This window comes from Taudactylus pleione, unplaced genomic scaffold (genome assembly GCF_031769625.1).
Source record: "Taudactylus pleione unplaced genomic scaffold, aTauple2 ptg000225l, whole genome shotgun sequence".
In the NCBI taxonomy this organism is placed as follows: domain Eukaryota; kingdom Metazoa; phylum Chordata; class Amphibia; order Anura; family Myobatrachidae; genus Taudactylus; species Taudactylus pleione.
In genome coordinates, this window is record NW_028284627.1 from 11678994 (window position 1) to 11694940 (window position 15947).

The following is a 15947-nucleotide window of genomic DNA, read 5'->3' on the forward strand; positions in this document are numbered from 1 at the left end:
GAGCGGCATGACCATGTTCTTAAGTCTAATTTATTCATACTCACAATTATTTTTTATTTGACAACACTTATTATTTACAAGCACTTGGAACGGCCATGGGGACCAGGTTTGCGCCCAGTTTCGCCAATCTCTATATGGGCCGCTTCGAGGAAGAACACATCTGGAGCGGCCCATAGAGAGATAACCTGGTCCTCTATGGCCATTATATAGATAATTTATTTATTATTTGGGATGGAGGTATAGAAAGAGAACTGGAATATGTTAATTATTTAAATTCAAACACATTTAATTTACACTTCACACACACTTTTAGTTTTTACACTATTAATTTTCTAGATATTGCCTTCTCCATACAAGATGGTCCTATTGTTCCCTCTAATTATATGAAATCAGTAGGTATGGGTAATTATTTACACTGTGAAAGCAGACATTATAAACCGTGGATAAAAAACATTCCAAAGAACCAAATTTTGAGGCTTAGATGGAACTGTAAACAAGATGAGGACTTCTTCCATCAAATGGAAGATATGTTACTCAACTTTAAATGGAGAGGATACCCAAAATATCTGTTAGATGAGACAAGAGATTATGCCAAGGCTCTAAATATATCTGATCTCCTAAATAAATCTACACTAGCAGAGGGATATAATACAACAAGAAAAACAGTAACATGAAGAAAAATATAAATAAAAAAAAAAAGATAGACAGACTAGATCAGTGGTGTCAAACTCGGTCCCTACAGTTGCTATATGACTACATATCCCAGTGTGCCCTGCCACAGTTTTAGCATGCCCTAATAGCAAAAGTGTGGCAGTGCATGCTGGGATGTGTAGTTACACTGCAGCTGAAGGGCCCAAGTTTGACACCACTGGACTACATGAAGAATAAATACTATATATATATATATATATATAAATTTAATTGTAAATCTGGCACTATTAGAAAAAATATTTATAATAATTTTTCTATATTAAAAGAAGACTGTGTCTTGAAAAATTGTTTATCCAATAAACCTAGAGTTATATTTAAAAAGAATACGAACCTAAGGAATCTATTAGCACCAAGTGAACTTAGACCACTAAAAATGAACCATAATGCCAAAACATGGCTTGAATCAGGAATAGTAGGTAACTATAGATGTAATAAAAAGGTTTGTCTGACATGTAACTACAGCATACATGAAACCGCGTGAATAATATTGCGTCAAGTGTTAACAGTCAGATTTTCCCGATTAAACAATTTATTTACTGTGAATCCACATATTGTGTATACGTATTACAGTGTCCATGTTCCCTACAGTATGTAGGTAGAACATTGAGATCTATTAAAAGTAGATTCAGAGAACACAGACGCAATATTATTAAGAAACTATCTACACACAGTGTTTCACGACATTTCCTTAATTTCCACAAAAGTGATCCATCTGGCCTAACTGTTACAGGAGTTGGAGATGAGGAAATAGATTCCAACGTTTATGTATGAGAGAATCAGTGTGGATTTTCAAATTAGATACTCTGCATCCCCAGGGATTAAATGAGGCTCTAGATCACATCTCAGTTGAATAATAGTTTCATCTTCCCTAGGAGATTTATAGATCAAAGATTCAGACTTCCCTCATCCACCTCTAGCCCCTTGAGTGGTTTGATATCACCTGATGGTCACATACTGTACAGCGACAAATTAGCCCCCTTCATTTTTAGGCGGTATATAGATCAATGATCCAAGCTTCATCTATCCATCTTTAGTTTGTATAGTTCATATAGTCACAATGGACTTTGGATGTTCATTACTTCAACAAAGAATGCGACAGTCCATTTCATGAGTTTTAGGTTCTCACTCTGTTACACGAAGATCATTACGCAATGTAGCTATAGTAATCAAATGGTAAACACAATTAATATAGGGTTCATTAGGAGAAGCTTAGCTTTCAGATCTGACTCCCCAATCTTGAGATGGAGAGAAAGTCTATGAAAGACATCTGTCACTGTCAACATATTATCCCTTGATGAGGCATCTATAGAGCTCTGTAGCTATATTTTAGTTCAGATCAATATATAGTCATTGTGAGCAGGTGGCCCAATTTCCACCTTTTCTGGTTCAGTTTGACGAGGGACGTCGGTTGCCACCATCCTAGTCCCGGAAAATAGTGGACTGACTACACATTTAATACATGAGCCATACTCTGACTACCACTTTGGTATTTAATTACACTATATACTCCTTGATGTCTGTATTGAAGGATATGGACCATTAGGTGTTTTTCCAAAATAAATATATTTAGGTACCCTAGTATATGTAGTATAGATGACACTGTGGGTCCACTCCATATAATTTCCATTATCCCATCTATCACTAACCATTTTTATTTTCTCAACCTTAAATTTTTCCAATTTATGCCATTTCATTATATGAGACTCCTTCTGTTTGATGTGCGAATTATTGTTTTTGCTTCCATGGAGAAGTATTGTGTACAAAATTAATAGAACTTATAGTCAAAACATTGGCAAGGTTAGAAATAATGATTTTTATTTGAAATAATAATTTTGTCCTTCAAACTTTGCTTTCGTCAAAGAATGCTCCTTTTGCAGCAATTACAGCATTGCAGACCTTTGGCATTCTAGCTGTTAATTTGTTGAGGTAATCTGAAGAAATTTCACCCCACGCTTCCTGAAGCACCTCCCACAAGTTGGATTGGCTTGATTGGCACTTCTTGCGTACCATACGGTCAAGCTGCTCCCACAACAGCCCAATGGGGTTGAGATCTGGTGACTGCGCTGGCCACTCCATTACAGACAGAATACCAGCTGCCTGCTTCTTCCCTAAATAGTTCTTGCATAATTTGGAGGTGTGCTTTGGGTCATTGTCCTGTTGGAGGAGGAAATTGGCTCCAGTCAAGCGCTGTCCACAGGGTATGGCATGGCATTGCAAAATGGAGTGATAGCCTTCCTTATTCAAAATCCCTTTTACCTTGTACAAATCTCCCACTTTACCAGCACCAAAGCAGCCCCAAACCATCACATTACCCCCACCATGCTTGACAGATGATGTCTTCCAGCATCTTTTCACTTGTTCTGCATCTCACAAATGTTCTTCTGTGTGATCCCAACACCTCAAACTTCGATTTGTCTGTCCATAACACTTTTTTCCAAACTTCCTCTGTCCAATGTCTGTGTTCTTTTGCCCATATTAATCTATTCCTTTTATTGGCCAGTCTCAAATAGGGCTTTTTCTTTGCCAATCTGCCTAGAAGGCCAGCATCCCAGAGTCGCCTCTTCACTGTAGACGTCGACACTGGCATTTTGCGAGTACCATTTAATGAAGCTGCCAGTTGAGGACTTGTGAGGCGTCTATTTCTCAAACTAGAACCTCTAATGTACTTGTCTTCTTGCACAGTTGTGCACCGAAGCCTCCCACTTCTCTTTCTGCTCTGGTTAGAGCCTGTTTGTGCTGTTCTCTGAAGGGAGTAGTACACACCGTTGTAGGAAATGTTCAGTTTCTTGGCAATTTCTCACATGGAATAGCCTTAATTTCTAAGAACAAGAATAGACTGTTGAGTTTCACATGAAAGTTATCTTTTTCTGGCCATTTGGAGAGTATAATCGAACCCACAAATGTGATGCTCCAGATACTCAACTAGCTTAACCACTTAACTGACGATTTTTCTATCAAAAACGGTCAGAAATTACCGGGTCCGCAGGAGAATCCGAGGAGTCAGAAGAGATCTGTTCTCCACACATGTACAACAAATTTTCTCTTCAAAAGCACTGCAGGGTGGCGCATTTGCACCTTCTCAACTGAAGCACAGCTGGCTGCATTCGCATCCCGTACGACCACGTCAGTTAAGTGGTTATAGGAAGGCCAGTATTATAGCTTCTCTAACGAGCAAACCCGTTTTCAGCTGTGCTAACATAATTGCACAAGGGTTTTCTAATCATCCATTATGCACCATTTGAATAGGGGTGAGCGGGTTTGGATTTCTGAAATCCGAACCTCCCCGAGCCCTCCCGATCCAAGGCCGATCCGAGTCAGGCTCGACTTTGCCCGCCTGACTCGGATCTGAAATCGAGGCAAAACGTCATCATCCCGCCTTCCGGGTCTCGCGGGTTTTGGATCCTATATAAGGTACCCGCGTCAGCGCCATTTTCTCACTCGGCTGTGGACAGTGAAGAGGGAGGGTGGGAGTTAGGGCTGGCTGGGCTGTGTAGTGTAGTGTAGTGTTGTAGTGTAGTGCAGTGTAGTGTTGTGCTGTGCTGCGCTGTGCTGCTGTTGTCCATAGGGGCTGTGTCCACTACTTCAAAGTCCATAGGGGCTGGTTGGACTGTGTTGTGCAGTCAGTTGTCCATAGGGGCTATGTCCACTCCAAAGTCCTGTGCAGTGTCCCAGTCCTAAAGGGGTGCTGTAGTGTTGTCCAGGGGGTGCTCTGTCCGTCAGGGGTGCTCCCCCAAGTGCTGAAAAAAAACATTTTTTTGTGTTTGTGAATTGTGTGCGCAGTAGCCGCACGTGCATCAACAAAGTAGTGCCAAGCGTGCGCCTGTGTCCCATAAGTAAAAGGCCGGCTGGCTTGTCCGTTAAAGGGTGCTGTAACCCCCAAAGTACACTCCAAACAAAATAAAAAAAAATATTTTTTTGTTTGTGAATTGTGTGCGCAGTAGCCGCACGTGCATCAACAAAGTAGTGCCAAGCGTGCGCCTGTGTTATAAGTAAAGGGCCGGCTGGCTTGTCCGTTAAAGGCTACTGTAACCCCCAAAGTACACTCCAAACAAAATAAAAAAATATTTTCTGTGTTTGTGAATTGTGTGCGCAGTAGCCGCACGTGCATCAACAAAGTAGTGCCAAGCGTGCGCCTGTGTCCCATAAATAAAGGGCCGGCAGGATTGACCGCTAAAGTGTGCTGTAACCCCCAAAGGGCACTCCAAACAAAATAAAAAAATATATTTTTTTGTGTTTGTGAATTGTGTGCGCAGTAGCCGCACGTGCATCAACAAAGTAGTGCCAAGCGTGCGCCTGTGTCATAAGTAAAGGGCCGGCTGGCTTGTCCGTTAAAGGGTGCTGTAACCCCCAAAGTACACTCCAAACAAAATAAAAAAATATTTTCTGTGTTTGTGAATTGTGTGCACTGTGGCTGCACGTGCATCAACAAAGGAGCAGCGCCAAGCGTGCGCCTGTGTCCCATAAGTAAAGGGCCGGCTGGCTCATTTCTTAAAGGGTGGTGTAACCCACAAAGTGCACTAGTCTCCAACAAAAATAAAAAATTATTTTCTGTGTTTGTGTGCGCCTTAGCCGCACGTATATATCAATATAACATAAATGGAGGACCAAACTTTCTCAGATAAAAGTAAAATAGGGAAAGATCAAGAACCACTTCATCCTAGTGCTGAAGCTGCTGCCACTAGTCATGACATAGACGATCACATGCCATCAACGTCGTCTGCCAAGGCAGATGCCCAATGTCATAGTAGAGGGCACATACAATCCCAAATGACAAAGTTCAGGAAAATGACCTTGAAAAAAACATTTCAATCATCTGAAGAGAAACGAAACTTGCCAATATGCCATTTACGACACGGAGTGGCAAGGAATGGCAAAGGTCTTTCCCTATGTTCATGACTAGTGGTTCAGCTTCACATGACGATGGAAGCCCTCCTCCCACTAAAAAAATGAAGAGTTAAGCTGGCAAAAGCACAGCGAAGAACTGTGCGTTCTAAGAAGATATCACAAATCCCCAAGGAGAGTCCAAGTGTGGTGGTGGTTGCGATGCCTGACCTTCCCAGCACTGGACGGGAAGAGGTGGCTCTTTCCACCATTTGCACGCCCCCTGCAAGTGCTGAAAGGAGCACCCACAGTCCACTTGCTGATATGCAAATTGAAGATGTCATTGTTGAAGTACAACAGGATGAGGATACTGGTGTAGCTGGCGCTGAGGAGGAAGTTGGCGAGGAGGATTCTGATGGTGATGTGGTTTGTTTAAATCAGGCTCCGGGGGAGACAGTTGTTGTCCGTGGGATGAAAAAGCCCATCACGGTCATGCCTGGGCAGAAGACCAAACATTCCACCTCTTTGGTCTGGCAATATTTCTATCCAAATCCGGACAACAACTGTCTTGCCATATGTACTATATGTAAAGATGGAATAAGTAGGGGTAGGGACGTTAACCACCTAGGCACATCCTCCCTTATACGGCACCTGCAGCGCGTTCATAAAAAGTTACTGTCAAGTTCAGAAACTTTGGCTAAGACCGTAAGCAGTCCAGGGACACCTAAATCCCGTTGTCCTGTTGTATCCAAGCGCCAGCAAACCACACCGTCAACTCCCTCCTCGTCAATTTCCTCCTTAGTCAGGATCGGAAGTAGTCCTGCAGGCCATGTTACTGGCATGACTGACTCTCCTATCCGGGATTCCTCCGGAGGATCCTGCATTGCTACGCCTCCTGCTGCTGCTGCTGCTGTTGCTGCTGCTGGGAGTCGTTCATCAACCCAGAGAGGAAGTAGGAACACCTCTACTTTTACTAAACAATTGACCCTCCAACAGTCCTTAGCAAGGAGGATGAAGTACGACAGCAGTCATCCTGAAGCAAAACGTATAACTGAGGCCTTGACTGCTATGTTGGTATTAGACGTGCATCCGGTATCCGCCATTAGTGCAGTGGGATTTAGACAACTGATGGCGGTAGTGTGTCCCCGGTTCCAAATCCCGTCTAGACTCCACTTCACTAGGCAGGCGATACCGAGACTGTACAGAAACGTCAGAAAAAGTGTCCTCAGTGTCCTGAAAAATGCCAATGCCATTGTACCCAATGTCCACTTAACCACGGACATGTGGACAAGTGGAACAGGGCAGACTAAGGACTATATGACTGTGACAGCCCACTGGGTAGATGTATCACCTTACACAGCAACAGCAGCAGCGTCACCAGTAGCAACATCTCAGAAACGCCAGCTCGTTCCAAGGCAGGCTACACTGTGTATCACCGGTTTCAGTAAGAGGCACACCGCCGACAACCTCTTAGAGAAACTGAGAGAAATCATTGCCCAGTGGCTTACCCCACTTAGACTCTCCTGGGGATTTGTGATATCTGACAACGCCACCAATATTGTGCGGGCATTACATCTGGGCAAATTCCAGCATGTCCCATGTCTTGCTCACACAATAAACTTGGTGGTGCAGAATTTCTGAAAAGCAACAGGGGCGTGCAGGAGTCGCTTTGGGTGGCCCGAAAAATTTCTGGCCACTTTCGCCATTCAGCGACTGTGTGCCGAAGACTGGAGCGCCAGCAAACACTCTTGAACCTGCCCCGCCATCACCTGAAGCAAGAGGTTGTGACGCGGTGGAACTCAACCCTCTATATGCTTCAGACGATGGAGGAGCAGCAAAAGGCCATTCAAGCCTATACATCCACCTATGACATAGGCAAAGGAGGGGGTATGCACCTGACTCAAGCGCAGTGGAGAATGATTTCCGTGTTGTGCAAGGTTCTCCAGCCCTTCGAACTTGCCACACGTGAAGTCAGTTCAGACACTGCCAGCTTGAGTCAGGTCATTCCCCTCATCAGGCTTTTGCAGAAGCAGCTGGAGAATGTAAAGGAGGAGCTAAGACGGAGCGATTCCGCTCGGCATGTGGGACTTGTGGATGAAGCCCTTCATTCGCTTTGCCAGGATTCCAGGGTGGTCAATCTGTTGAAATCAGACCACTACATTTTGGCCACCGTGCTCGATCCTAGGTTTAAAGCCTATGTGGTGTCTCTATTTCTGGCCGACACAAGCCTACAGAGGTGCAAAGACCTGCTGGTGAACACACTGTCAACTGAAGCGGAACGTGACACGCCAACAGCTCCTTCTTCATTTTCTCCCGCAACTGGGGCTGCCAGGAAAAAACTTAGCTATCCTAAGCAACCCGCTGGCGGTGATGCAGGGCAGGCAGGACTAAGTTTGGACATCTGGTCCGAACTGAAGGACCTGGCAACAATCTCTGACATGTCTACTGTCACTACATATGATACTGTCACCATTGACAGAATGGTGGAGGATTACATCGGTGACAGCATCCAAGTAGGCCTGTCAGACAGTCCATACCTGTACTGGCAGGAAAAAGAGGCAATTTGGAGGCCCCTGTACAAACTGGCTCTATTTTACCTGAGTTGCCCCCCCTCCAGTGTGTACTCCGAAAGAGTGTTTAGTGCAGCCGGGAACCTTGTCAGCGAAAGGCGTAGGAGGTTGCTTCCACAAAATGTGGAGAAGATGATGTTCATAAAAATGAATTATCAACTCTTCCAGGGAGACCAGCCTCCAGAACGTACAGAGGGACCTGTGGTGGTGGATTCCAGTGGGCACGAGTTAATACTCTGTGAGGATGAGGATGTAGACAACACTGAAGAGGGTGAGGAATCGGTGGACGACATCTTGCCTCCGCAGAGCCAGTTTGTGCAGGGACAGATTAATTGCCAGCTTGTTTTGTGGGGGCCCAAACGAACCAATCATTTCAGCCACAGTTGTGTGGCAGACCCTGGCGCTGAAATGATTGCTTTGTTTAAGTGTGCATCTCCTGTTTATACAACGTAAGGGTGGGTGGGAGGGCCCAAGGACAATTCCATCTTGCACCTCTTTTTTTTCTTTGCATTATGTACAGTTTGGGGCCTAGTTTTTCAAACTGCCATCCTGTCTGCCACTGCAGTATCACTCCTAGATGGGCCACGTGTTTGTGCCGCCCACTCGTGTCACTTAGCATAGTCATCCAGGTACCTCGGTGCAACCTTTTGGACATAAAAACACTATTGTGAGGTGTGAGGTGTTCAGAATAGACTGGAAATTAGTGGAAATTAAGGTTATTGAGGTTAATAATAGCATAGGAGCAGAAAAACCAAAACATTCTGTGATTTTAGCTGTTTTTATGCTTTTTAAAAAAAAAGTACAGATCCAAAACACAAAACCCAGAACCCAAAACACGGAAGGGTGGTTTTGGCAAAACCAATCCAGATCCAAAACACGAAGAAAGATCCAGATCCAAAACCAAAACACGAAACACGAAAAGTGGCCGGTGCACACCCCTACATTAGAACACTGGAGTGATGGTTGCTGGAAATGGGCCTCTATACACCTATGTAGATATTCCTTTAAAAACCAGACGTTTGCAGCTAGTATAGTCATTTACCACATTAACAATGTATAGAGTGTATTTCTTATTAATTTAATGTTATCTTCATTGAGAAAAAAATGCGCTTTTCTTTCAAAAATAAGGAAATTTCGAAGTGACGCTAAACTTTTGAACGGTAGTATATATATATATATATATATATATATATATGTTTGTGTGTATCCATGTGTTTTTCTATATATGGTACATACAATATATTGGCTAAGAAATTAAGAAATGTAGAGTATTTAATCCAGTTTTAGAAGAGTCGAGATACCTGTTCTAGGCTTTTTTCAGACTCTCTATCCACAGCTATACTTTATTAAAAAGTTATGAAGTAAAAACGATCATTCTTTTTTTCTTTTCTATATATTATTCATTCATTAGTTATAAATATATTATTTTCTAGATTGAGCCTTGATTAAATAGATTTTGCATACAAAAAGAGTGACTCCACGCTTAGCTCTATATGAGAAGTAGTACTGCTATTAGAATGATTGTTCTTGAAACAGGAGGCTTTTTATTATTATCAATATTATTTTTTATTATTTATTTTTAAATATTGCTGTTTTTAAACTTTTAATATTATCACCATTGTCAATTATGTATGTTTTTAATTTTTGTATTTTTTATATGGTAATGATTATTTGAATGAATAGAATTGAATAATTAAAGAAATAAAAGCCATAAAGAAATACAAATAGAATGAGACTAGTGAATGTGGTATGAAGCCATTCAGGTGTTACTAATCCACTAAACAATCAATTTGATGCCCGGAAGGATTTAAGGAGGTACCAAAGACTATGGTACTCAGTCTTGAGAAAGTCCCGATGATTTACGGGACGAAACGGGTTGTCGTCATCCAGGCACACAAGGTCCCTCCACCACCAGCTTTGCAGCTTGATACTATCACCAAGCGAGTCCTCAATTGACGGACCGCATTCTACCCACAGCCCTCCACCACCCTGCTCCACGGCAGCCTGTGCACTCCAGCTGCAGCTCTACACCGTCTGAGAAGATTGGAGCCGGGACGGGCTCAAACACGGACGCACTCACTAAGGTTCTATTTCAATACCGTAATGACTGTGCTTTTAATTAACTTTGAATGCAGATATTTCTCACACTGGGACACCAGTAGTGAAGATATTATATCAACTAACGGAGCTTTGGTGTGGTTATTGCTTGCATGCGGAATGGGACATTCACTGAGTTTAATTGCTGCTTAATAGTGACAAGCTATTCATTTTCAAAGATCGGGACCTTGTTTGGTATAGTAACTTGTGTAACATCAACACAGTGTTACATAGTCTCACACAGAGACATCTCAATTGGGATCAAGTAAATTGGTATTTTTAAGATTCTATTGTTTGCTGTGATTCATATATTAAAATTTTTGTATACTATTGAAGCCTCCTGTTTACCAACAGACAGCAAACCTTATTCATTTGGTATCCTATTCATTATATACAGTGTTTAGCGCAGTAAACCCTTTTGTTATACTTTATCATATAGAGACTGTGGTCTCCTGGGTTCTAACTAAACCCTTAATTACTAGCTGCAAACACTGTGCTTTGTTTCATCTTATTCAATTAAGCGCCAGGTGTGGTCAGCAGTTCCCACTGCTGATCGTTGTCATCCCATCAACAATTAACTATCAATTCTTCAGCCAGTAGCTGCACCAATTATCAATTCTTCAGCCAGGGGCTGCACCAATTATCAATTCTTCAGCCAGGGGCTGCACCAATTATCAATTCTTCAGCCAGGGACTGCACCAATTAATTTATCAATTCTTCTGCCAGGGGCTTCACCAATTTTCAATTCTTCAGCAGGGGCTGCACCAATTATCAATTCTTCAGCCAGTGGCTGCACCAATTATCAATTCTTCAGCCAGGGGCTGCACCAATTATCAATTCTTCAGCCAGGGGCTGCACCAATTATCAATTCTTCGGCCAGGGACTGCACCAATTAATTTATCAATTCTTCTGCCAGGGGCTTCACCAATTTTCAATTCTTCAGCAGGGGCTGCACCAATTATCAATTCTTCAGCCAGTGGCTGCACCAATTATCAATTCTTCAGCCAGGGGCTGCACCAATTATCAAGTATCAACTCTTCTTACTTTAGCCAGTGGCTGTGCCAACTATAAATTCATCAGCCAGTGGCTGCACCGAGGGGCGTAGGGAGGACAGCTTCAGTGAAGCGCAAGCTCCAGGTGCTGCAGGTGTCTGGAGGCGCCGCGCGCTGATGTGTACCCGCAGCTGTCTTAGCGGACAGCCTGCCAGGTGCCAGCATTGAACTGTGAGCGCTGGCATCTGAAGTGATCGAAGGCTTCCGATCGCTTCAGAGGCCAGAGTTCCCAGTGATGCAGTGCGCGGGTGATGTCATGACTTCCCCACGCGCTGAGCAGCCGGCGTGGCCACGCCTGCTGGATCTAGTTAGATCCAGTCAGGGCGGCAGAGGCAATGACAGCACGGATGACGGCCGCGATGGTTCAGGTAAGTAGTGGGAGGGAGGGAGGGACAGGCACTGCATAAGGGCACCACTACCAGGGACAATGCATATGGACACCACTACAGGGGGAACTGCATATGGGCACCACAACAGGGGGCATTGCAAAAGGCCACCACTACAGGGGGCACTGCATATGGGCACCACAACAGGGGGGAACTGCATATGGGCACTACTACAGGGGGGAAATGCATATGTGTGGTAACCTTGACTTTATGTGGTAAGTAAAGAGTTTACCTTGTGTGTTGTGGTTCAATCTTCACTCGACTTACGGAGAGGTGAGAGTAATGGAAGCACATGAAGGGGTGACGAGGCAGCTTGTGGTTTTTATTTTGTGAACACAGGTTTATTAGAGAGTCGGCAGGGCACTTGCATAAATAACACACCTCACTCAATGAGGCAGCCTTTGTATTGCATCAGTGGGAAAAACATCAATAATGAGATTACACATAAACAATGGCATTTGCACGGCACCATACGGATTGGTGTAATAATACTTCGGCAGTATGACCATACAATGTAAGGCAACTTTTACGTTACTATTCACAGTTAAATTCAGTATTGAGCATACATTCTTATCTCAAACGGTTGCACACTACAAGAAAACAATTCAGCAATGATGTCAGTACTAAACTAACTAACAGTTTCAATGTTCATATGACCTTAAACACAAAACACTGTATTCCTACCCGTCTTCGCTGCTGCAGCTGGTGGAGCTCTTATAGATCAGTTTAAGTTGACCATGGTACTAGTCCCACTTAGTGTAACGTTTGTTAGTATTAAATCTGGGAGGGAAGAATCGCCAAAGTGTGTATGGAAGTCCTGTACACAGTACAGCAATTCAGTCACTGAATGTTAATTCCACTTTTCTCTCTATAGGCACATCCAATTCTCAGGCAATCAGGTTATTCAATATTCCTAGACAGCTGTTACTGTAAAGTGTCCCGTAGTTCTATCCCAGTTTGATGGGCTATATTATCTCCTTTAAGCAGTGTATTCCAGCTTTCAAGTATCAAAGAATCACTGTGCTGTGAAATAGGACAGTCTTGGTGTGATCCGGAAAGCATGCAGGGTAAATAGTGGTAAGCTTGGTCAGTGAAGCAGATAACTCCTATATACTGAAAGTGAAAGTAACACTATTTGCAACAAGGTATGAGAAAGTCCAGTACTACTGAGTGTCAGTGCAGCTCTGCCTGTGGTGCAATCAATCTTCCACTCACCACTCCTGTAGCTACCTCTGGTGCAAGGCTATGTAACTTTTCCACTGCTGGAGCTGTATGTCTATAATGCAGTTAATCGGTGGCCATCTTGTGGTTGGCAGCATGGCAACTCAAAGCAATTGTTGCTGTTGGCCTGCGGCCATCTTGTGGTTGGCAGAAAAAGTTATAAATCACAATAGGACAGCGACTTCTCTTATAAGTAGTATAACTGAAATGAGGGTGCTTTGAAGTTACCCTATGATGGCTGCTGCTGTGGTATGGGGCAGGGGGGATGATTATCCTGTACTACGTGTTGCCACTGTGGCTGTGTACCTCCACGAGCGGCTCTTGCTGCTGCGCTGGACGCCTTAATTGTGTGCTGCTCTTGGTCCCAACTTCCCACTGCTGTGGCTCACCTGACCCGGTCTATCTTCCGTGGGTCCCCGGCGTCCATGCTCCCGGCTCGGCTGCTCCACACTCCACTAGAGCTTTGCAGCTTGGCGGTCTCTGCCCGCTGTCCCCGTGCTGCACGCCACACTTCTCCTCAGCTCCTGGCACGCCCTCTATATTTCACCCTCTTCTTCGCGGGCACCTGACCACACCCACCGCTTGAGAGACAGGACAGGCTCATCCAATCAGCACCAGCTGTCCCCTTGCTTCACACGTGCTGGGGAGACATGTATTAACTCCTTCCTTGCCCAAAGTGGTATTAACCCCTCACAGTCCTAGGGGTGTCCATTTCATGGGTGTCACATATGGGCACTACTACAGGGGCCCTTAACTAGATGAAAAAAATCAATATTGTGAGCTGTGTGGTGGTCAAAATTGACTGGAAACAAGTGGAAATAAACGATATTGAGGTTAATAATACTGTAGGAACAAAAAAAGGCCCATTTTATGTGATTTTAGATGTTTTATGATTTTTTAAGAAAAAATCCAGATCCAAAAACAAAACACGTGGGTCAGTGCACATCTCTACAAATAATGAGCAGTGCCCATACCTTGTGATCGGCACCTGCTTGTTTGTTAGTAGCGGCACACCCAAAAAGCTGAGCCAGGTCTATGATCAAGTGGAAAACAGCCCCAGCATTAGAAGGAGCAAGATCCAACAATTAATAAAAAGGAGCACCTCTGACTTGTTCCGCCCCTATCTCCGGGGGCTTAATCAAAGAGTGTAGCTGCTCCAAAGTCCCATTTTCTGTATATGAGGCAAAGTGGGTGGTTTTCCTTAATTTAATTAGTTTGCACCTGAGTCTCCAGGTGTATTAATCACATTTAGTTACAGATCGGTATCACCATACTCTAATTGATACAAAAACCCTAGCTTATTATTAGACTATATTGATGCTGTATCATTGACATTTTATAATGATGTCGAAACAGTGTTTGGGTGCAACGTAATAAGATTTAAACAGTTAAACTACTATGGTTTTTCCTAATGCACTAAAGGTTGCAGCAAGCCCTGGCATGCCTAAACTCAGGGCCGGATCCAGGGGTCAGAGCACCCTGTGCTGTCTATTCATAGGGCGTCCTTACAGCGCGAAGGTGCGCGTGACCGAAAATAGGGGTGTGGCCTAATTACCATAGGCCAAGCCCCCCACATGACGTTATGAGGTGTGCCCGCATGGCACGCCTCCAAATAACATCTGGCTGGGGGAAAGCCTCACTAGCTGGGCTTCCCCCAGCCTTCTCCCGTCATTGAATGGATGCCGCGCGCATAGGCGCAGCATCCATTCAGACTCCTGGATCCGGCACCACCCCACAGCTGCGGCAGTGGGTGTCCCCAACCTCCTTATTTGACCACCCGTGGGCCACTTTGGCCCTTGGGTGGAACAGCGAGACAGTACTGTCCCGCTGAAATCGGAATGTTGGGGAGGGGTGCACCCTCTATGGGTGGCGCCCCTGTGCGACCGCACTGGTCGAACACCCCTAGAGCCGGCCCTGCTGAAACTGATTAATTATGCTGGTGCTTATAATACAAGTACCAGGACACCTGCCATGCAGGGATCACTGGGACATGTAGTGCACCTATAAAATAATACATTGAATTAAACACTGCAAAAAAATCCTTTATTATAAGAATTATTCCCCCCGCAATACCCCTCTCTTAGGGGTCTATTCATTAAGTTAATTATCAGGGTCCGATAATTAACAAACCACCTTGACGCGAGCGCTGGAGCAATTCATCATTGCTCCAGTGCGGAGACAGCTGATCCAAAATCAAATCCAAAGCTGTCCGCCCGAAGCATCTCACTGCTCCTTTCGGTGCCTCGATGTCCAGTGGAAGGAGCTGGACGGGGTGGAGGAATCCAAAAGGATCCCTCTTCACGACCCGGGACTCCTTCCCATAGGAGCGGGTAGCGGGAGCACTCGCCATCCGAGAATGGTGAATGCTCCAGCACTCAAGCTCCGAAAATATTGTATTTTTAAAGCTTGATGAATTCTGTCCCCTACTACTACTGTATGGGGACAGCGGGCCATTCCACAAGAGGAAGGTAAGCAGGAGATATCTGTGATAGCTCCTATTTTACCTTCTTAATGAATGGCCAGATTATTTAATTTTTACAATTGCAGGCTTTTGCAGAGCCACAATGCAAGTGACAGACTCTGGGGGTCATTCAGACCCGCTCGCGAGCAAAGTTCGCTCACAAGCGGGTCGATGTTTGCCGAATGCGCATGCGCACGATGGAGGGAGCTCCGTCGTGCGCATGCGCGAGACCCAGCGAGCGACGAGGAATACGTCGCTCGGGGTCTCGCACCAAAGGGGGCGTGCTGTCGATGGTGACTGACAGCATGCCCCCTTTGGTGGGCATGCCGGGGGCGTGCCTGCCAGACGGAGGCGTTCCCATGGGAACGCCTACCGTCTAAAGCCAGCCCCACTGACATCAGTAATGATGGTGGTCACCCACAGCTATGCGAGCGGCCAGGAGGCCGCTCCATTTTCAGGTAGGAGGGCACTGATTCAGAGCGAGCACTCTGGTCAGAGCGTTCAAGTCTGAGTCTGGCCCTCTGATTAGTAAAGAGCAGTTTCTCTCTGATTGGTCAGAGTGTGGGAAAGCCGCTCAGTATTGGTCAGTATTGATGGCAGCTTCACTGATCTACACTGATACAATGTT